This window comes from Mobula hypostoma, chromosome 12 (genome assembly GCF_963921235.1).
Source record: "Mobula hypostoma chromosome 12, sMobHyp1.1, whole genome shotgun sequence".
Classification (NCBI taxonomy): domain Eukaryota; kingdom Metazoa; phylum Chordata; class Chondrichthyes; order Myliobatiformes; family Myliobatidae; genus Mobula; species Mobula hypostoma.
The window spans coordinates 26,519,894-26,542,512 of NC_086108.1; the positions used below are offsets into that span (position 1 = coordinate 26,519,894).

Genomic DNA, 22,619 nt, shown 5'->3' on the forward strand with positions numbered 1-22,619 from the left:
TGTGTGACTTTCCGTCAACCTTTGACCTACACACTGATGAGAACATCTTCTTGTTTGCCATTATTGCCACCTCCTGCATTGAACCAATTATTATCCAACTTCTTGGCAGTTACAAGATACTCCACACAAAAAAAATCATGGTCTCCTCCACTGAAAAATAAAATAATCACAAATGCTTAAAATCTGAATATAAACACTCTATCATCTATGGAAAGAGAATCAGTTGAAGTTTTAGAGCCAGGAGCCATATTTGGACCTGGGAAAAAGGGAAATTAGTAAACTAGTAAATTGGTAAATTTGTTTATTATTGTCACTCATACTGAAGTACCATGAAAAGCTCTGTTTAGCATAGCATTTCATACAGATCATTTCATTACATCTTGTCATAGAAGAGACTGTTCAATGCCTTTAAAACAGTGGGATAGAAGCTGTTCTTGAGCCTAAGGATATGTGCTTGTCTATCTTCTGCCTAAATTGGTCTAGGTAGAAGAGAAAGTGGAGAGTTTGGGTCAATGTGGAGGGATAGAACTCATAACAGGTTGAGACTGGAAGATCTACAGGAAGTGCGGTAATAAGGGACATTTGAAAACAGATTAAGCTTTTATGTGCTTGCATAATTTGTTTCCAGTACAGGAGACGACAAGCAGAAGGTTCAAAATAGGAATAGGAGGGTGAATTCAAGTGGAAGGCATCTGGAAGCTCTTCTCCTTCAGACTCTTCCATTCACACCATGGCCCTCCTCAAGAAGACAGTCAACAGTCAAATGCTTTTGTTCCTTCTACCCTCTATACCGCTCATTTCGAATGCTCCTGAAGTTGCTTGTCACACCAGGCTGTCACATCACCTCTCCACATATTTTTTTTTAAATTCAATGATATCGGTTTTGCTTTTCTTGGAGTTAGTCCCAGAAAATTTACATTGAATTAAATAAGGATATTTTAGTGCCAAGAGGTCTGAATAAGTGACTAAGGAGCAGATTTAGGTAATTTGTTCCCTCAGACCAGCTTATCAGTACTGGATAATGAGTTATCTCATTGCAAATTAACTCTGGTAATCTTTCCCTACATTGGTTTTCAAGAGTATCTCTGTTTTTTGGCCTTGAACTGTATTCAAAATGTCTGCTGCCACTGGGCTTTTGAGGAAAATATGTTCAAAGACTCTCCGCTGAAAGAAGATTTTTGTTTCCCTGTGCAAAGCCCTCCCCCCAGCTCACCACCCTTATTTTCAAACATTGCACCTATTTCTCAATGCTCCCACAGGAACAAGTGTCTGCCATCTTGAGGTCCCTTGGAATCCTCGTGTTCTTTTTTCTGTTTAATAATACCTGCAGTGATTAGATTAGCTTCAATCAGAATCAGAATTAGAATCAAGTTTATTATTATTGACACATGGTGTGAATTTCATTGTTTTGTGGCAGCTGTACAACGTAATATGTAAAAAATCCTATAAGTTACTAAAATAAATATGTTTAAAAATAAATAGTGTGAAAAGAGAGTAAAATAGTAAGGTATTGTTCATGGGTTTGTGGACTGTTCAGAAATCTGATAGTGGAGGGGAAAAAGCTTTTTCTAAAATACTGAGTGTGCACCTCCTCCCTGATGGTGGTAATGAGAAGATGGCATGTATTAGATGATGAAGCTCCTTCAAGACTGATGCTGCCTTCTTGAGGAAGCCTTTTGAAAGTATCCTTGATGATGGGGAGGCTGGTGCCATGGTGGGGTTTTGCTGAGTTGACACGTCTCTGCAGCTTTTTTTCAGTCCCGTGCCTTGGTACTTCCATACCCAGAGGTGGCACAACCAATCAGAATGCTCCCCATGGTGCACCTGTAGAAATTTGCTGGAATCGTTGGTGACTTCCCAAACCTCCTCAAACTCTTAATGCAGTTACTGGTGTGCCTTTTATAAAATAGTGGCTTCATTCCAATGGACTCCAAAAGGATTCAACACGAAAGCTTGATCATTTTGAGAGAATGAACACTTACTTTAATATCAGTAATTGTCCCAGGGCTTTAGTCACAGGAAACTAGATGTTAACTTACTTTTTACAGCCAACTATAATCAACCAGCTTGTATCAAATTGCTGAACAATGCATCATGCACAGGGATAACAGTGTGACACTCCAGTGTCCAAAAGTCCACTTGAAGATTAAAGATTAAAGCACTTACTGTTCAGTAAGCAGAGGTCCTGGGTCTAATCAGTCTATATATTCAGGGCATGAACAAGGTTAAAACTGAATGAACACCTTGCTCTCTGAAATCTGGCGACACTTGCTGACCACCACTTGAACTCAACAGCTGACCATTTAAAGCAGATCAGTACATTTAAATATGGCTTTGGTGAAATTTTGTAGAACTGGAATCAATCTGAATTAATCAGAAGATCTGTTCAGCAGAAAACCAATAAAGCGTCTCATCATTGACTTGACAGAATAACAGACATTGAATTGATGCTCCATTCATGAAGTTGGCATTTGTGCAGATCTGATTTTGTAGTTGGTTAATTTTCCTTCTATCTAGCCACAATTATAAGTCTAAGGGTTGGTTTAAGGTTGGTTAGCTAATCAAGTAATCTTCAGGAAAGGAAATGTATCTCTCAAACATCACCACTAAATTTTGTAAAGAGAGCACAGAGTTTTAATTTACCTCAAAGCATAACCTGAGTTATTGCAATCCTGTGCTGAACCACCCACTGTGTATCAATAACTACAGTGACCATACCTGGCTTGGATCCAATTAAGAAACTGTTTTATAGGTCAAAAATGGTGGGGGACTTGATTGTCACAATCTATTCTTTGTAATATGTATAAATGATCTGGATGGAACTGTAGGTAGAGCGATTAACAAGTTTGCAGAAGACACAAAACTTGTGGTGCTGTGGATGGCCACGAAGGTTATTATGGCAGAGATAAATCAGCTACAAAATTATGTGAGAAATGGCTGATTACTGTGAGGTGAAGCATTTTGGATGTCAAATGCAAGGGGAAAATATACAGTAAATGCAGCACCACTGGGTGAATTGACCTATGGATATATCTTGGGAAGCAAATCCTTAACTTTCTAAAAGGGCAACACAAACGGATAGGGTGATAAAGAAGGCATACAGCCTACTTGCATTTATTGTTCAAGGCATTAAGAAATTTAGGAAGCAATGTTTTTATTTATTGGGATGCAGTGCTGAATAAGCCTTTCTTGCCCCTCCAGTCATGCTGTCCAAATAATACCATAGCCTAATCAAGGGACTACTTACAATGACCAAGTAACCTATCAACCGGTACATCTTTAGACTGTGGGAAGAAAATGGAGCACCTGGAGGAAACCCATGCAGTCACGGGGAGAATGTACAGACTCCTTACAGACAATGGCAGGAAGCTGTATAAAACTTTGTTTAGGCCACATTTGGAATATGATTGCACACTATAATAATATTGAAGTGGCTTTGGTAGGGATGCAGATAAGGATCACCAAGATGTTTTCACTGGGTTGTTTTCATGCAGCATCAGAAACTGCAGGTCAAACTGAAGGAAGTGTTTCAATTTATGAGAGGCAGGGTTAGAATAGATTGTGAGAACTTCTCTCCCACGTGGAAATGTTAAATACTTGAGGGCATAAGTTTAAAGTGAGAGAGTGCAAGTTTAAGTTCACCCGTATGGGTCCTAGCTATGCCTGCCACCCGTATGGGTCCGAGCTATGCCTGCCTTTTTGTTGGGTTTGTGGAACAATCTATGTTCCGTGCCTATTCTGGTATCTGTCCCCCACTTTTCCTTCGCTACATCGACGACTGCATTGGCGCTGCTTCCTGCACGCATGCAGAACTCGTTGACTTTATTAACTTTGCCTCCAACTTTTACCTTGCCCTCAAGTTTACCTGGTCCATTTCCGACACCTCCCTCCCCTCACTAGATCTTTCTGTCTCTGTCTCTGGAGACAGTTTATCCACTGATGTCTACTATAAGCCTACTGACTCTCACAGCTATCTGGACTATTCCTCTTCTCACCCTGTCTCTTGCAAAAACGTCATCCCCTTCTCGCAATTCCTCCGTCTCCGCCGCATCTGCTCTCAGGATGAGGCTTTTCATTCTAGGACGAGGGAGATGTCTTCCTTTTTTAAAGAAAGGGGCTTCCCTTCCTCCACTATCAACTCTGCTCTTAAACGCATCTCCCCCATTTCACGTACATCTGCTCTCACTCCATCCTCCCAGCACTCCACTAGGAATAGGGTTCCCCTGGTCCTCACCTACCACCCCACCAGCCTCCGGGTCCAACATATTATTCTCCGTAACTTCTGCCACCTCCAACGGGATCCCACCACTAAGCACATCTTTCCCTCCCCCCCCTCTCTGCATTCCGCAGGGATCGCTCCCTACACAACTCCCTTATCCATTCGTCGCCCCCATCCCTCCCCACTGATCTCCCTCCTGGCATTTATCCGTGTAAGTGGAACAAGTGCTACACATGCCCTTACACTTCCTCCCTTACCACCATTCAGGGCCCCAAACAGTCCTTCCAGGTGAGGCAACACTTCACCTGTGAGTCGGCTGGGTGATATACTGCGTCCGGTGCTCCCGATGTGGCCTTTTATATATTGGCGAGACCCGACGCAGACTGGGAGACGGCTTTGCTGAACATCTACGCTCTGTCCGCCAGAGAAAGCAGGATCTCCCAGTGGCCACATATTTTAATTCCACATCCCATTCCCATTCTGACATGTCTATCCACGGCCTCCTCTACTGTAAAGATGAAGCCACACTCAGGTTGGAGGAACAACACCTTATATTCCGTCTGGGTAGCCTCCAACCTGATGGCATGAACATCGACTTCTCTAACTTCCGCTAAGGCCCCACCTCCCCCTCGTACCCCATTTTTTTATGCACACTTTCTTTCTCTCACTCTCCTTTTTCTCCCTCTGTCCCTCTGAATATACCTCTTGCCCATCCTCTGGGTCCCCCTCCCACTTGTCTTTCTTCCCGGACCTCCTGTCCCATGATCCTCTCGTATCCCCTTTTGCCTATCACCTGTCCAGCTCTCGGCTCTATCCCTCCCCCTCCTGTCTTCTCCTATCATTTTGGATCTCCCCCTCCCCCTTTAACTTTCAAATCCCTTACTCACTCTTCCTTCAGTTAGTCCTGACGAAGGGTCTCGGCCTGAAACGTCAACTGAACCTCTTCCTACAGATGCTGCTTGGCCTGCTGCGTTCACCAGCAACTTTGATGTGTGTTGAGTGCAAGTTTAAAGGAGATTTGCAAGGCAGTTACTTACTTTACACAGATAATGGTATACGTCTGTAACATGCTGCCAGGGACCTAGTGGAATCAGATATGACAGCATGTTTTAGAGGTACTTAAACAATCAGGTGATCCATATCAGATGGATTGTGAGAGTGCAGCTGATTGATCGTGCAGTGATTCAGTTGAGCATCCTATGCATGGAGGACTTCTCTTTTCTCACAGGCTTTCGAATGAGCATGTTTTCATCTTGGTGGGTTCAGTTCGTAGGTCCTGCACTGTAAATTGCCCAGCGTGTACAGCTACTAGTGTAACTCAGTAAAAATATTTAATCGCATTACTCTGTTGTTCTTGCTCCACATGCCCACAACAGCCAGGAACAGAGGGATATAGACCATTTGCAAACAGATCAGATCAGTTAGATTGGAATCATGTTGGGCTGAAAGACCCTATTATTGCGCTGTACTGTTCTATGTTCTATATTTAGAGATAGGCATTTATTTCTGGTGATGATTTCGCTATGCTTTCCTCCAAGCTGGTGGGCTGTCATATCTAGCAAGGGTTTGTATGTGCCTTTACTGAGGCTGCTGGGAGACCAAGCAGTAGAATATCAAGTTTTTTATCTCAATGGCTGGGGAGATCTGGGCTGTTATTCAATATTTTTTTTTAATTTCAAAAATAAACTTTATTTAGAATAAAAAGTACATACAAAAGAATAAATATAGTGCAGAAGTTTTACATTTACTTAGTGTTAACTTAATTTTAGAAACATAGCACAATTGCTGCTCATGTGGCCACCCGGGTTAATACACTCTTTTGTTGTTTGACGTACTTCCCACCCGACTGAGCCCCTCCACATTCTGTAGCAGAAGAGGTCTAAACTGTGGTCATTCCCCTTCTGAACCTTTGCTTTGTCCACACCAAGCTTTGGTGCATTCCTCAGCACATGCTTTTGCAGTTGACAACATTCCCTCGCTGTGCTTCCAGCAGACCAAACAGCACCTTTCACTCAGCTGATGATTGCCAGTGAGTTAGCTGGAATCCAGAAGGAGCCAGTGAGTTTGTTTACACTGGTTGGCATGATAGCGCAGTGGTTAGTGCAACACTATTGCAGCGCCAGCTAGTCCATTGCTGTCTGTAAGAGGTTTGCATGTTCTCCCCATTGCTGCATGGGTTTCTTCCCAATTTCCAAACACAAAAGTTAGTAAGTCACTTGATTGCTTGGGTGTATTAGGGTGATGTGGGCTCATTGGGCTGGAAGGGCCTGTTACGATGCTGTATCTCTAAAAGAAATAAAATGTTCAAGGTTCTATTGGTAGGACTCATTGTTGACATTAAATGGAGGGCTGTACAATCACTGTTAAACTTGGTTATTGTTGTCATGGCTGGATAACAGGGAATCTTGCAAATGGACTTGATGGAAGTTCTGTAGGGGCCGTCTCTACGTACTGCACAAGGCATAGTTTGTAAGCTTTTAGATGTCACTAAAATTGGAGGTGTCATGACAGTGAAGATGGTTATCAGGAATTACAGGGGAATTTTGATCAGGTGGGTAAGTTGGCTATGGAACCTCAAGTGGAGTTTAATTCAGAGATACTGTTGGAACTTGAGGGTCTAAGTTATGGAGAGAGGTTGAGCAGACTGAAACTTTACTAATTGGAGTGTGGGAGAATGATGAAAAATATTATAGATGTTAATGAATTCATGAGGGCTATAGAAAGGGTGAAAATACAAACAGGTTAGAGTATTGAAAACCAAGGACATAGCTTTAGGATGTGAGAGGAGACATTTAACAAGGACATGAAGGGCAACTTTTTCAACCAGAAAATAATCAGTATATGCTATGAGTTTCTAGAGTAAAAATTGAGACAGGCACTGATATATGGTCTTGACCTAACCTACACATTTGGCCTCCACCAATACTGCTTCGCCCACCAAGTTTTTCCACCATTCTGTTTCTCACTCTGTCATAGGTAACCAGGCTGAATTTTCACCTCACTAACCTAGGAAGACTGATGTAACTGCAGCAGCAACCAAGTGAAGATCAGTTGAGCCAGCACACACCGGGGACTGAAAGTGCAAACGTCTTGGCATATGTTCTGTACAGCACACTGATCAGTGCCAAGAACCTGGAGATGTTGTTTTTATAGCCCATGAAGTGCTAGAAAAATAGTTTGCTGAGTGGCACCACTGCTGATGATCTGAGAGGGTGATTTGCTTCAATTAGATGTGGAGGATATTCTGCTTCCAGCTTTGTCAAAATCCATTAGTCCTGTGACTTATAAAACGTTCCTACAGTGCTTAACTTCTCTGCTAAAGCTCTCCAAATCAGTTAAATGATTGCAGATTTTGGCATTGTTCATTGACTCATGTGCACAAGAAGAAAAATTCCTGGCACACAAAGGGATGCTATTTAACAAACGCTGACTAAAACACGTATAACTAATTGGACTATTCCCAACTTCCACCTCCTACTGTAGCCCTATAGATTATGAAACAGCAAATGCAATTTTTTAAACATGATGAGTGTTTATGCTGCCACCACCATTTTGTGTAGAAAATTCCTGACTCATGTTATAATGGTGAAAACAATATCTCAACTCCCCTTTCATTGTTTTGTCTGTTTCATGAAATATAGTTATCTCTGCTGAGAGAAGTTGGTCCTTTTTAATTGCCCAATCCAAGCTTCATATATATCTCCATTAAATCCTCACTGCATCTCCCTATTGCTCCAAAGGGAAAGCCCCAACAAGGTCATTCAATCACACTTGTGAAGAAAGTGATGCATAAAATATGAAAGAACATTAGAAGATGATTGAAACACTCATCCGCTTAGGCAGATCAACAGAGAGGTCGACTGAACCTACATTTCAGACCAATAATCTTCCGGTGTTTTGGCCATTTTAAAAATTGTTTTTTATCACTAAGCTTCTCCAACCCTACTTATGTACTTGCAAGATCTCCTCTTACTTACCCCTGGAACAGGACCCCACCGAAAAACATCAAACCATTGTCTCCCGTACCATCACTGCCCTTATCAACTCCAGAGACCTTCCATCCTCAGCCACTAAACTCATAATTCCCACATCCCGTACTGCTCGGTTTTACCTCCTCCCCAAGATCCACAAGCCTGACTGTCCCAGCAGACCCATAGTTTCTGCCTGCTCCTGTCCCACCGAACTTGTATCTGCCTACCTGGACTCCATTTTGTCACTCATAGTTCAGTCTCTCCCCACCTACATCCGGGATACATCCCATGCCCTCCACCTCTTCAATAACTTCCAGTTCCCCGGTCCCAGCCGCTACATTTTCACTATGGATGTCCAATCCCTATACACCTCCATTCCCCATGAAGAAGGCCTCAAAGCCCTCTACTACTTTCTGGATAATAGACCTCACCAGTTCCCCACCACCACTACCCTCCTCCGGTTGGCGGAACTGGTTCTCACACTCAATAACTTCTCTTTTGGCTTTTCCCACTTCCTTCAGACCAATGGTGTAGCTATGGGAACTCGCATGGGCCCTAGCTATGCCCGCCTCTTCGCTGGTTATGTGGAACAATCTGTGCTCCAAACCTATTCTGGTACTGCTCCCCAACTTTTCCTTTGGTACATTGATGACTACATTGCTGCTGCTTCCTGCACCCATGCTGAGCTCGTCAATTTCATCGACTTTACTTCTAACTTCCACCCAGCCCTCAAATTCACTTGGTCTGTCTCGGACACTTCTCTCCCCTTTCTCGATCTCTCGGTCTCCATCTCTGGAGACAGACTGTCCACTGACATCTCCTGCAAGCCCACTGACTCTCATAACTACCTCAACTATACCTCTTCCCACCTGCCACATGCAAAAATGCCATTCCCTATTCCCAATTCCTCCGTCTCCGCCGCATCTGCTCCGAGGATGAGGTTTTCCATTCCAGGACATCTCAAATGTCCTCCTTCTTTAAGAATCGTGGTTTCCCTTCTGCTGTCATTAATGATGCCCTCACCCACATCTCCTCCATTTCCTGCACTTCGGCTCTCACCCCATCCTCCCGCCACCACAACAGGGATAGAGTTCCCCTTGTCCTCACCTACCACCCCACTAGCATCCGGATCCAACACATTATCCTTCGCAACTTCCGCCACCTTCAACAGGACCCCACCACTAAGCACATCTTTCCTTCTCCACCCCCTCCGCCTTCCGCAGGGATCGGTCCCTCCGCGACTCCCTGGTCCACACGTCCCTCCCCACGGATCACCCACCTGGCACTTATCCCTGTAAGTGCAAGTGCTACACCTGTCCCTACACCTCCTCTCTTGCCACCATTCAGGGCCCCAAACAGAACTTCCAAGTGAGGCAACACTTCACTTGTGAGTCTGTTGGGGTCATCTATTGCATCCGGTGCTCCCAGTGTGGCCTCCTCTACATTGGTGAAACCCAACGCAGATTGGGGGACCGCTTCGTCGAGCACCTCTGCTCCGTCCGCCAAAACAGACAGGATCTCCCGGTAGCCACCCACTTCAACTCTACTTCCCATTCCCATTCAGATATGTCCATACATGGCCTATCCCTATGTAACTCTGTCCCCTCCCCCAGCTGCCTACCTCCTCCCTCTTGGTTCCACCTCCTTCTACTACCCATTGTGTTTTCCCCTATTCTTTCTTCACCTTTCCTGCCTATCACCTCCCTGCCTCCCTTCCCCCACCCCTTTATCTTTCCCCTTACTGGTTTTTCTCCTGAAACCTACCAGCCTTCTCCTTCCCACCCTCCCCCCACCTTCTTTATAGGGCCTCTGCCCCTTCCCCCTGCAGTCCTGACAAAGGGTTCCGGCCCAAAACCTCGACAGATCTTTTCCACGGATGCTGCCCGACCTGCTGAGCTCCTCCAGCGTGTTGTGAGTGTTGCAAGATCTCCCTGCATCTTTGGCTGATAACATTGTTCAATGTCACTGCAGCACAGAAGCATGACGATTATATATGTTGCCTTGGAGCTCTAGGGCTCCAGTGGCAGGGCAGGGTTAATCCTCTCTTTCGATGCTGTCTATACAGAGTATGCACATTCCCCACCCATATTCTGAATGTTTGCAGATTGGTAGGATCGATCACCCCTGCTGTGTAAGTGAGTGGTAGAATCTAGATAGAGGGGTGGGGGGAGGGAGGTTGAAGGAATGTTGGGAAATGCAACTATTATTGTGTTAGTATAAAATGGGTGACTAATCCTCGGTGTAGACTCAATGGATTGAAAAATTTGACACAATTTCAAAGAAGGCATGCTGGTGACTATACTTCATTAGGGGTTTGAAGAGGTTTGGTATATTACCAAAGACTAGCAATTTTCAACAAATGTATGTGGGAAATATTGACTGGTTGCATCAGAGTATTGAAAGAGGCTCCAGAGTGGTGTAGGCTGGGTCAGCTCCTTCGTGGGTACAACCCTCCCCACTGTCGAGGACATCTTCAAGATCCTGTGCTCAAGAACATGTCTTGCATCATTAAAGACATCTATCATCCGTGACATACCATTTATTATCATCAGCGAAGAGGTAAAGTAGCTTGAAGGTCCACATTCAGTGTTTTAGGAGCATCTTCTTTCCTTGTGCCATCAGGTTTCTGAATGGTCCCTGAACACTTATTTATTTAGTGCAACTTATAGCAATTATTTTTATATCTAGCACTGTACTGCTGTCACAAAACAGCAAATTTCTTAACATATGTCAATGATAGTTAACCTGAGACTAATTCTCATTCTATGACTATATAACATCCGCTTTGATGTGGCGTTCCACTCTGTTGGTGTTGCTTAATACTGTTTAAGTATTAAGTCCCTGTACTCAAACTGTTTGCACTCACAACAGAGGGATAATCTTTCTGAATCTCTCTACCCATCCTGCTATCTTCAGGGATCTGAACACGGAAGAAGTCAAAACAAGTGTGCATATTTCTATGTCAGGACATTCCAGAGCACTTTGCAACTTTGTAATGACAACTTTTTAAATAAAACCAAGAGAGCTCTCCTGCTCCACTTCAAAATGGGAGCTTGAGTGGGCAGGTCTGTCTTGATGCTAACAAGCCATGGTGGTCTTTATCCATGCCTTGAATACATACGCCACACAATTCCTGCTGAGGCATTCATCTTTTGAAGCCCTGCTAGCCCAATTGAGGTTGTGGTCTCCTGTGGTACCCATCCTTGCAAATGGGCAAACTACGAATAGCGATTAGCCCTCAAGTGGTAGATCTTGGGGACAATTCTGCAGAGTACCGTTTCACTCATAAAAACTTATGGTGTGGGAGGTGAGCTATTGTGTGAAGAGAAGATTAACTGGCTAACCATAAACGAAAACAATTAGGTCTTTTTTTCTGGTTGACAAGACATAATAAGTGGTGTGCAATTGTGATGATGCTAGGGCCTTAACTTTTTACAATGTATAATGACCTGGATAAAGGGAGAAAGAGTATGATTACTGATGACACAAAGATGGCCAGAAAAATAAGTTACGCTGTGACATAAGGTAGCCATGGTCTGATATAGATAGGTTAAGTGAGTGAGCAAAAATCTAGCAAATGAGATACGATGTAGCAGAATATGAAATTGCCCATTTTGGCAAGACAAAATAGAATATTATCTAAATAGTAAGGGATTGTAGAGCTCTGGGAATAAGTTCTGATTTACAAAAGGTTTGTATGTAGGCACAGCAAGGAATTATGAAAGATAATTGTTTATTACTAGGTGAATTACATAAAGCTAGGAAGATTATACATTGGTTATATAAATCAATGACGAGATTACGTCTGGTGTAATATGCACAATTTTAATTGTCCTATTAAAGGTAGAATATTAATGTGGGTAAAGCAGTTCAGATAAGATTTACTAGACTAATATTGGGATGTCTTATGAAGAAAGCTCTTATAAGATAGTCTTGTAGCACCAGAATTTAGAAGATTAGGATGGTGATTTGCTTGCAATATTTAACATTCTGAGGGGTCTTGCAGAATGGTTGCAGAAATAGGTTATTTCCTCATGGGAGAATCGAGAAGTAGGGTGTCATTGTTTAAAAAAATTGAGTCGCCCATTGAAGGCAATGAGGCAAAATCCTCTCTTTCAAAAGGTTGTGAGAGTTTGGAACTCTCATACTTGAAAAGCAGTGACAACAATGTCTTTGAATATTTTTAAGGCTGAGTTGATGTCAAAGCAAGAGGGTGAAAGATTGATATCTTGACTCTACCTCTTCCCACTCTATCTCTTGTAAAAATGGTATTCCCTTTTTTAGTTCCTTCACCTTCACTGCATCTGTTCACAGGATGTGGCTTTCCATTCCAGGTCATCAGGGATGACCTCCTTCTTCAAAGAATGGGCTTTCCCTCCCTCCACTATTAATGCTGCCCTCACCTGCATCTCCTCCATTTCTTTAAGAACCTCGCTGATCCCATCTTCCTGCTACCTTAGCAGTGATAGAGTTCCTCTTGTCCTTACCTACTACTCCATGAGCTTCTACATCCAACTCGTCACCCTCCGCAACTTCTGCCATCTCCAAAAGGATCCTACCACTAAACATATCTTCACCTCCCCTCTCCTGCTTTCTGCAGGGTTCATTCACTCTGGGAATCCCTCATCTATTCATCCTTCCTGGCACTTAACCCTACAGCCCGCCTAAATGCTACACCTGCTCATACACCTCTGCACTCACCTCCATCCAGGGCTGTAAATAGCCCTTCCGGGTGATGCAACACTTCACCTGCTGGGGTTGTCTATCATGTCTGGTGCTCTTGTTGCGCCTCCTCATTGTAAATTGGGGGGGGGTCGCTTTGTTGATTACCTCTGCATCATCCACCAAATGCAGAACTTCCTGGTGGCTAACATTTTAATTCCAATTTTCATTCCTGTTATGACATGTCAGTGCAAAGATGAGGCCATCCTCAGGGTGGAAGAGCAACACCTTATACTCTCTCTGGGTAGTCTCCATCTTGATGGCATGAAAATAAATTTCTCCTTCCAATGAAAAAAAAAAATCCCTCCCCTTCCCCTCTTCCTCTATTCCCCACTCTTCTCACCTGCCTATCACTTCCCCCCGGGTCCCCTCCTCCTTCATTTTCTTCTGTGGTCTAATCTCCTTTCCTATCAGATTCTTTCTTCTCCAGCCCTTTACCTGTCTCATCCATCCAGCTTCATCTATCACCTTCCACTCGCTCTAACTCTCCCTTTTTATTCTGGCATTTCCTCCTTCCTTTTTGGTCCTGAAGAAGGGTCTCAGCCTGAAACATCGACGGTTTATTGACTTCCATAGATGTTGGTGACCTGCTGAGTTCCTCCAGCATTTTGTATATGTTGCTTTGGATTTACAGCATCTGTAGAACTTCTCATGTTCGTATTTCAGCCTAATGGTACAACTGGAAGTTAGTCCTTCCAACAGAGTTGCATGAGCCAATGCTACCACCTATACATTGAAGGTACTATCAGAGAGGAAGAGATACTAAAGCTTTCTTTTGCAACTTGTGCATTCGCTTTTATCTTTATGCTACTTCATCCATGAGCTCAGTGGATGCAATGATTAACAACTTTCACAGAACTTAATGGCTACCATTGGTTTATGTTACTAGAAAGGCTCCTAAAGTTACTCCTAATGTGGAAATCTCATGGTTAATATCATTAATAAAAATTGTAAGGGAAAAGGAATATACTATTTGAGCTTAACTAAGTTCACAAGAGGAAAAGCGTACAAAATTATCTGTAATAGTTTTGAATGAAAATGGATATGGTCTATAAAAATATATGCACTAACAATTGGATTACTGAGATGAATAAGAATTTTGTCTCATATTACTCAACTATCGTTCCTTTGAAGTTAATTAGTGGAAAATCAACTCCCTTGTTGACTTACTTGCTTTGTGCTTGTGTTCTGTATTTACCCGCCTACAGAGAATCATAATGGAGATCAAATCCTGAACAATGCAGATTGATGTTTTAATCCTCCATGTTGTGGCACTGATTTATGATCCACTGTGATGCTGGCATCCCCTGCTGTGAAGCAGGTAGAATCCAGCATGGCTGAGCAATGCAGTATATGTGATGCAACTGGTCTACTGTGGAATAATCGCATGATGCAATATCCACTCTAAAGAAAGCTGTTTACTACCTTATTAATTCTAATATGCATTCATTCTTTATAAGACCATAAGACACTGGAGCAGAATTAGGCCATTTGACATATCCAGCCGGCTTCACTATTCCATCATGGCTGATTTATTATCCCTCTCAATCCATTATTCTGCCTTCTCCCTGTAACCTTTGATGCCAGAATTAATCAAGAACCTATCAACCTTTGCCTTAAATACACCCACTGACGTAGCCTGCACAGCCACCTGTGGCAATGAATTCCACTGATTCACCACTTCTGGCTAAATAAACTTTTCCTCATCTCTGTTCTAAATGGGCATGCCTCAATTCTGAGGCCAAGCCCTCTGGTCCTAGACTCCCCTACTGTAGGAAACATCCTCTCCACATCCACTCTATCTAGGCTTTTCAATATTCAATAGCTTTCCATGAGATCAAACCCACCCCCATTCTTCTAAACTCCAGTGAGTTCAGACCCAGAACCATCAAACACTCCTAATATACTAACCTGTTCATTCCTGGGATCATTTTTTTGAATGTCCTCTGGACTCTTTCCAGTGCCAGCACAACTTTTCTCAGATGAGTGACCCAAAACTGCTCACAATACTCTAAGTATGGTCTGAAAAATGCTTTATGAAGACTCAGCATTCCATCCTTGCTTTTGTATTCTAGTCCTCTCAAAATGAATGCTAATATTGTATTTCCCTTTCTCACCACCAATTCAACCTGCAAGTTAACCTTTAGTGAATCCCACACCAGGACTCCCAGGTCTCTTTATGAACTCAAGTTACCCACGATAAAGGGATCAATTTATGGGATCAATGTTATGCTCTTTAAGTTCTCTTCAACTAGCTAGCAGAAAACAGATTGTCATTACCATGTTAAGCAGACCAAGGTTATTCTGTGACAGAAATATAAGCTCAGAAGTTGTTGCAGGTGATTATTGTGGATGGATCTGTAAGAGCTCAACTAAAATAGTAGACAAAAGAATGTTAACACTCAGTGTTAAATATTAATGGGCTAACATGACCAATAGTAATTTGTAGGAATTTAAAGCAACCAGGTTCTACAGAGGCAGAGCCAACTGTGGGAACAATCAGCAAACAACAGGAATTCTGCAGATGCTGGAAATTCAAGCAACACACATCAAAGTTGCTGGTGAACGCAGCAGGCCAAGCAGCATCTATAGGAAGAGGCGCAGTCGACGTTTCAGGCCGAGACCCTTCGTCAGGACTAACCCCTCCTCCAGCTTTCAAATCCCTTACTCACTCTTCCTTCAGTTAGTCCTGACGAAGGGTCTCGGCCTGAAACGTCGACTGCGCCTCTTCCTATAGATGCTGCTTGGCCTGCTGCGTTCACCAGCAACTTTGATGTGTGTTGCAACAATCAGCAAGTCAGGATCAATAGCGCCTGAAAATGCCCCCTTTTGAAAAATGATTTTTCCCCTTGAATTGCCACTGTGTCTTCTGCATATTGCCAAATGTAATATTATACAGTGGCACAAGGTTCTGAAATGCAAGTTTAGAAAAAAAAATTATTAGCATATTTAAGAGTGGTGATATTTGATTAATGAAACTGATAATGGATTAACATTAAGCAGTTAGCATTTCAAGTCAGTGTAAATCTTTATGAAATCACAGTGTAAATTTAAGCTACTGAGATTTACTTAAAATAGCAAAGAGATATTTGCAATTTAGATTTGGGTACAGTACCTGATTCCAAAAATAAAAGTTCTCAAAATAATATTTTCAATGTTAGTTTGCTGCTCACTCCTGCATTAGGAAGGTTGTCTGGGCTCCATACAAAGGAAAGAACAAGTACACAGAGGCAGGTAGAGCATACAGGGACATTTCTCTTCATTCTAGACTCCCCAAAGTGCAGGCATTCAGAAATGGTTCCCCTGTCCTCACAGAGATCTCCCTTGTAGCACTGGAAGATGTTACTGGCCCCTGTAAGCAAACAATATGCCGTCCGAGGGTACTGATTTTCACCACCCTGTCATGGTTTATCTGACCCTCTCTGATCATACCATCATCCCCTCCGTCATCAATGTAACATCTAGAAGCAACACTTCTCTTTTGCCTCTTTCTGAGGTTGGCCTTAAAGTGCTGCCTTTCATAAATCATACCTGCTACAACAGGCCAAAGGTCAAAAAGGAGCACCGCAACGTGAGTGATAGAATACAACTTTAACAAAAAGTGATGACCTGCAGTGCTGTTCCAACACCAAAAGTAATGCGTGATTTTACCAGGCCCTTTGCATTTTACATGCAAACCAAAACTCCCAATTCATTGGTTTTGCATTGCCCCATTACTTTCTATTTTGGGTGGTTGCTAATCAAAATAAGGCAGATAAGTGTCAGCTTCTATTAAGAATGATTTTCTTCATGTTTCACATTTGAAGTAATAAGCTGACATTGTCTCACTGATCAGCTGAATATTTATTCAGTGCAAACTTAATTAGAAGGACACATACACCAAAACTAATTTCTTTACTTAGTGACTGTATTTGCTGCCCAGATGAGGGATCTGGCCGAATAGTAAAGACCTGTGCTGATCAGCTTGCAGGAGCGAGCACTGATATCCTCAACTTCTCGCTTTGGCAGTCTGAGGTACCCACCTGCTTCAAGCGGGCTTCAAATATACCAGTGCCTAAGAAGAAAATGGCAATCTGTCTCAGTAACTGGAGTCCAGTAGCACTGACATCAGCTGTGATGAAGTGCTTTGGGAACATGATGATGAAACATATCAACTCCTGCCTGTGAAGTGACTTGGATCCACTCCAATTTGCCTACTGGCATAACAGGTCCACAGCAGATGCCATTTCATTGGCTCTTCACTCAACACTGGAACCTCTGAACAGCAAAGGTGCCTACGTCAGGATGCTCTTCATTGACTACAGCTCAGCATTCAACATTATCATTAGTCAAAACTAATAAATAAACTTCAAGACCTTGACGTCAATACCCCCGTGCAATTGGATCCTTGATTTCCTCATTTGCAAACCTCGGTCAGTTCTTATTGGCAAAAACATCTTCACAATCTCCATCAGTATAGGTGTACCATAAAGCTGTGTGTTTAGCCTCCAGCTCTACTTACTTTATACTTATGACTGTGAGGCTAAGTACAGCTTCAATGCTATTTTTCAGTTTGCTGATGACGCCACTGTCATTGGCCTCATCAAAGGTGGTAACGAATTAGCTGAAAACCTATCTGAGTGATGCCACAAGATCAACCTCTCACTTGATATCAGTAAGACCAAGGAGTTGATTATTGACTTCAGGAGGAGGAAATCTGAGGGCCAGGAGCCAGTCCTCATCAGGGGATGAGCAACTTTAAGTTCCTTGGTGTTACCATTTCAGAGAATCTGTCTTGGGTCCATTATGAAGAAAGCATGGCAGTGTCTCTACATCCTTAGAAGTTTGTGAAGATTTGGCATGACATCTAAAACTTGTATAGATGTATGGTGGAGAGTATATTGACTGGTTGTATCAGGGCCTGGTATGGAAACACCAATGTCCTTGAATGGAAAATCCTACAAAAAGTAGTGAATACAATCCAGTCCATTATGGGTAAAACCCTCCCTACCATTGAACACATCTACATGGAGAACTGTCACAGGAAAGTAGTATCCATCATCAAGAACCCCCACCATCCAGGCTATGCTGTCTTGTTGCTGCTGCCATCAGGAAGAAGGTAGGGAGCTCAGGACCCACATCACCAGGTTCAGGAACAGTTATTAACCCTCAACCATCAGGCTCCTTGTACCAGAGTAGATAACATCACTCATCTTCACTCGCTCCATCACTGAACTGTCCCAACAGCCTATGGGCTCACTTTCAAGGACTCAATATTTATTGCTAATTTATTTGTTCTTTTGTATTTACGCAGTTTGTTGTCTTCTGCACATTAGTTATTTGTCCATCCTGTTGGATGTGGTCTTCCATTTATTCTACTCTGTTTCTTAGATTTACTGTGTATGCCCACAAGAGTACAAATCTCAGGGTTATGTATGGCAACGTATCTGTATTTTGTCAATATATTTACTTTGAACATTGAACTTTGAACTTTTGTACTTTGTTTGACAAATGAAACGTGATGAACTGTGTATTTTCCAAAGCATTGGGAGTACTTTTCAATCTCTGAATTTTGATAAATAGAATTGTGGCCTTTGTTGCTGGTTGCTGTGAAATGCAGCTAAAGTGACTGATGGAAATTGATGATATCCTTATCAGCCTCACAGAACATAGCTGAACAAGCAGTGCAAGGGGAATTGCTTAAAGAACTGCTGTCTTTAGGGACTTGCCTGGATGGATTAAGTGCCATGTTTGAGAAGCTGCACCCTATGAAATAATGTGCACCATTAAAAATAACTTTGTATTTTGTTCTTTAAAAAGCAATAACATGGCTCTTAACTCTCAGCAGCCTAGAAGTTGCTGACTGAGTCAGATAATAGAATACTATATACCTCAAACAGGCACGATAAAGCAATGATAATTTAATAAAATAAATGTGTTGTGGGGAATTTGTCAGGAGCTGTGAACACAACACTGGGTAAGGCAATGGGTTGGGAGTAAAATGGTGAAAGGTTGGGGGTGGATTGATGAGGTAGTGTATTCTACAGAAAGGTGAATGAGGAAGGTTGTTAGATGGAGGGCAGGTGGCGACTGGTTGTTCATTAAAGAGCTAGATAGGGAAGGGTGAGTTAGATGAGAGTAGTAGGGGCCTGTTTAAGAGATCAGTGGAGTTAAACAGTTGGAGGATGCGATTAATCTGTTAGATGGGGAAGAGTGTCCCATACCTTACATACTTAGTGTTATAGAAAGAGGCCATTTGGCCCATTGAGTCTTGTTGCATGTTGTAACTTCAAAACATTATACTAATTCAAAAAAAGACACGGGAGTCTGAATATATGGGTGTAACTTAGTCTTTACTTTAAATGAGGCATGCATATATCATGTGGTAGCATGATGACGTATGCAATTAATGTATTTTACATATAACTCATCATTAATTATTTAAACAAACAAGAATACTTAAACAATATATATGTATACAAGATTGCTCAAATATTCCTGAAATATTAAATACACAGCACTCTTCCTGCTTAGCTTTAAACTCCAACTCAATGGAGAATGCATCTCAACTATATATACAGTATGTTATATAATAGAACTACCATACTAATACATTCACAGAATAGTCGATTTTAAATTGTCCCATTCAGGCCTAAAGATTTAATCCTGTGGTGGATTTCTTACTCTTGTGGGATAACGTCTTTCATGACATGGGGAATCGCTCTGCTTGGCAGGTGAGAGTTGTTGCTGTGAAGCAATCTTAGGTTCTGGAACCTTCCCCACAGTGGTTGTAGGAGTTAACTGAGGCAGTAGGAAGGAGTTCTGACTGTGGTAGCCACCTTTCTTCTTCTGGTCTGTGCATCTTGATCTTGGGAAGGTACATTTAGTTTACTGGAGATATTCTCTTATTAATCCTTCTATCGCTCCCTTTATGTTCTGATCTCTTCTCTTGATTTCCTCACCCACAACATCATCTCATGAATCCTCTGTTTCCCTATCTCCATTGACTCCTTTATTTTTCGCCATCCATTCATCCAGCTGGGCTTTGATCTTCACATCTACTTTTACAAGCAGCATTTTGTCTCCCAGTTGAAGTTCATGCAATGATTTTAATGCATGGAGAATAGATTCTCGTTCTTTATACTCACAAAAGCCGAATGCTTGCAGCTTTCCTGAAGCTCCTTGAACTCTCTTCCAGCTTAGATCCAAGCCACATTTTGCAAGTAACTGCCTGATTAACGGATCAGAAGCTATCTCAGATATGTTGCCTACAAAAACTGTTGTAGTCAGACCATTGCTTTCATTAGTTTCACACTTCCTCTGAGCAGCATGGTGTTTCTTTGGTCCAATATGCTTTCCAGCCAGAGGCATAGAGGCTGGCACCAACGCCTGCTTTCCCTCTGCTGGAGAACAGTTCAGGGTGGAGACAGTTATGCATCATCCAGTACCTTTCATTAAATCACTTTCATGTGGTTTCATTGCAGGGGATGTGGCATCCAAATTGTGAATGGATCTCCAATGAAGTATAGTTGTCTCAGCCAATCACACCCTCATAATGATGGTCCTTCTGTTTTTACCACAAGATCAATGTGACTTGTTGGTTGTTGGACTTCACAGCTACAAATGTCATTCCCATGGGAATTTTCTCCAGTATAAGTTCTTAATTGGATATCTGCAGGCTTCAGTTTAATACCTTTGAATTGCCATGAAAATTTATTTTGTTGAATGACTTAGCCAGTGTCCAATTCAATTTTAATTCATTTGCCGTTCACTTCTGATGTAAGCCATATTACTGTCTATTATTCATTTTCACACTGTAAATCTCAAGGCTGCACAATTCTGTGGCACTCTTGTCATCAGATTTATAACAGCTCTTTTTGAAACTGCAACATGATTTTTTTATCTTTTTCTCTTCTCTGTGCAGGCCATTTATTTTTGATTACCTGACGTGCTCTTTGTGTCCTACTTTGTTGCATTTTCTGCAATTTTGCCTTTAATTCTGCATTTGTTTTGTATATGTGCACCTATGACAGAATGGTACCACAATGTGTTCAGAGAAGCAGGTTTCTGTTTAGATGCTACAGTTTTGTTCACACTCACTTTCATTCCCGACTGCAACTCAATTGTATCCCCGCCTGTGGTTTCCATTGAAACAGTGATTTCCACCTATTTTTAAATATAAGTTGTCTTCAGTTAGGAGTTGTTTTTAAATACAGTACCTTTTTTTAAGATTCCTGGAACTAAACAATCTCACAGTGTATCAATAAGCCCATTACCGAACTGACGATGCTCAATCTCTTCAATTCAGCCACATATGCTGAAGCCGACTCCCCTTTCTTTTGTTTATGCAGGTGAAATCTAAAGCATTCTACAATCAACAATGGCTTTTGTTCTAAGTGTTCCTGCATCACTTTGACAACAGTACCAAAGCTCAATTCTGATGGTTTGGTTGGAGAAGTCAAACTTCAAAGTAAACTGCACGCCTTTAAACCAAATGCACTAAACAAAATTGGCACTGACTTTTCATTGGCTTCAAAATACTGTTCCAATAGTTCAGTATACATGAGCCAATTACCCATTGTGTAATGAAACTTGTCAATCTTTCACATATAAACAGCCATGTTGATTTTTTAAATGATTATTATCATCCACTCTTTAAAAACCCGTGAGTTTTTCCATTTTCTTACATTTTATTTTAAACACTCAAATCTTCTTTTCTGAAGAACACACTCGTTTCATAATTCGACCATTCCTCACTGCATTTTATTTCATTTCAAACATCTCGCTGTACTTTCAACAGCTCGGTAGCTGTTTCAGGTTCATTTTGAAACTGCCTCATCACCAATATTATGTTTGGTAACTTCAAAGCATTAAACTAATTCAAACAAAGTCATGGGAGTTCGAAAATATGGGTGTAACTTTGTATTTGGATTAAGGAAGTCATGCGCGTATCACGTAGAACAGCAGTCCCCAACCACTGGGCCGTGGACTGGTACCGGGCCGCAAAGCATGCGCTACCGGGCCGCGAGGAAACAATATGATTTGGCGATAGGAGTCAGCTGCACCTTTCCTCATTCCCTGTCACGCACTGTTGAGCCATTACGCATGCGAGGTCATTACCCGCTCGTCATCCATGTCAGCGCGGGAAGAAGATCAACCCCTCGAGCTTGCAAATGACGGCGGGCTGAAAAGTATGTTTGACATAACATCTCTGCTGGCATTTCAGATCAAAGTCAAGGCTAAATATCCTGAGATAGCCACGAAAGCACTGAAAACATTGCTTCCATTTCCAACATTTTTCTACGAAGCGGAGTTTTCTGCAATGAATACAATGAAAACTAAATTGCGGAACAGACTGGACATAAGGAACCCCCTTCGAGTATCGTTGTCTCCCATCACCCCTCGATAGGGCCGTCTTGTTGCAGGAAAACAAGCCCAGGGCTCCCACTGATTTAGCGATATTCGTGTGTTCCAATAATTTTATATGTTCATACGGGGAAAATATGTGCTGTGTGTTTAATATCCAAATGTTACTTAAAATGTTATGATGCTATTGACTTATAAGTGACTTATATAACCATATAACAATTATAGCATGAAAACAGGCCATCTCTGCCCTTCTAGTCCATGCTGAATGCTACTCTCACCTAGTCCCACCGACCTGCACTCAGCCCATAACCCTCCATTCCTTTCCTGTCCATATACCTATCCAATTTTTCTTTAAATGA

At 42.1% G+C, this 22,619-nt stretch overlaps 1 protein-coding gene across 8 annotated transcripts in view; it reads left to right on the forward strand.

The window, feature by feature from the left end:
• Positions 1–22,619, forward strand: part of LOC134354666 (BMP/retinoic acid-inducible neural-specific protein 3-like) — a 243,721-nt gene that overhangs the window by 112,241 nt on the left and 108,861 nt on the right. The window lies entirely within an intron of this gene.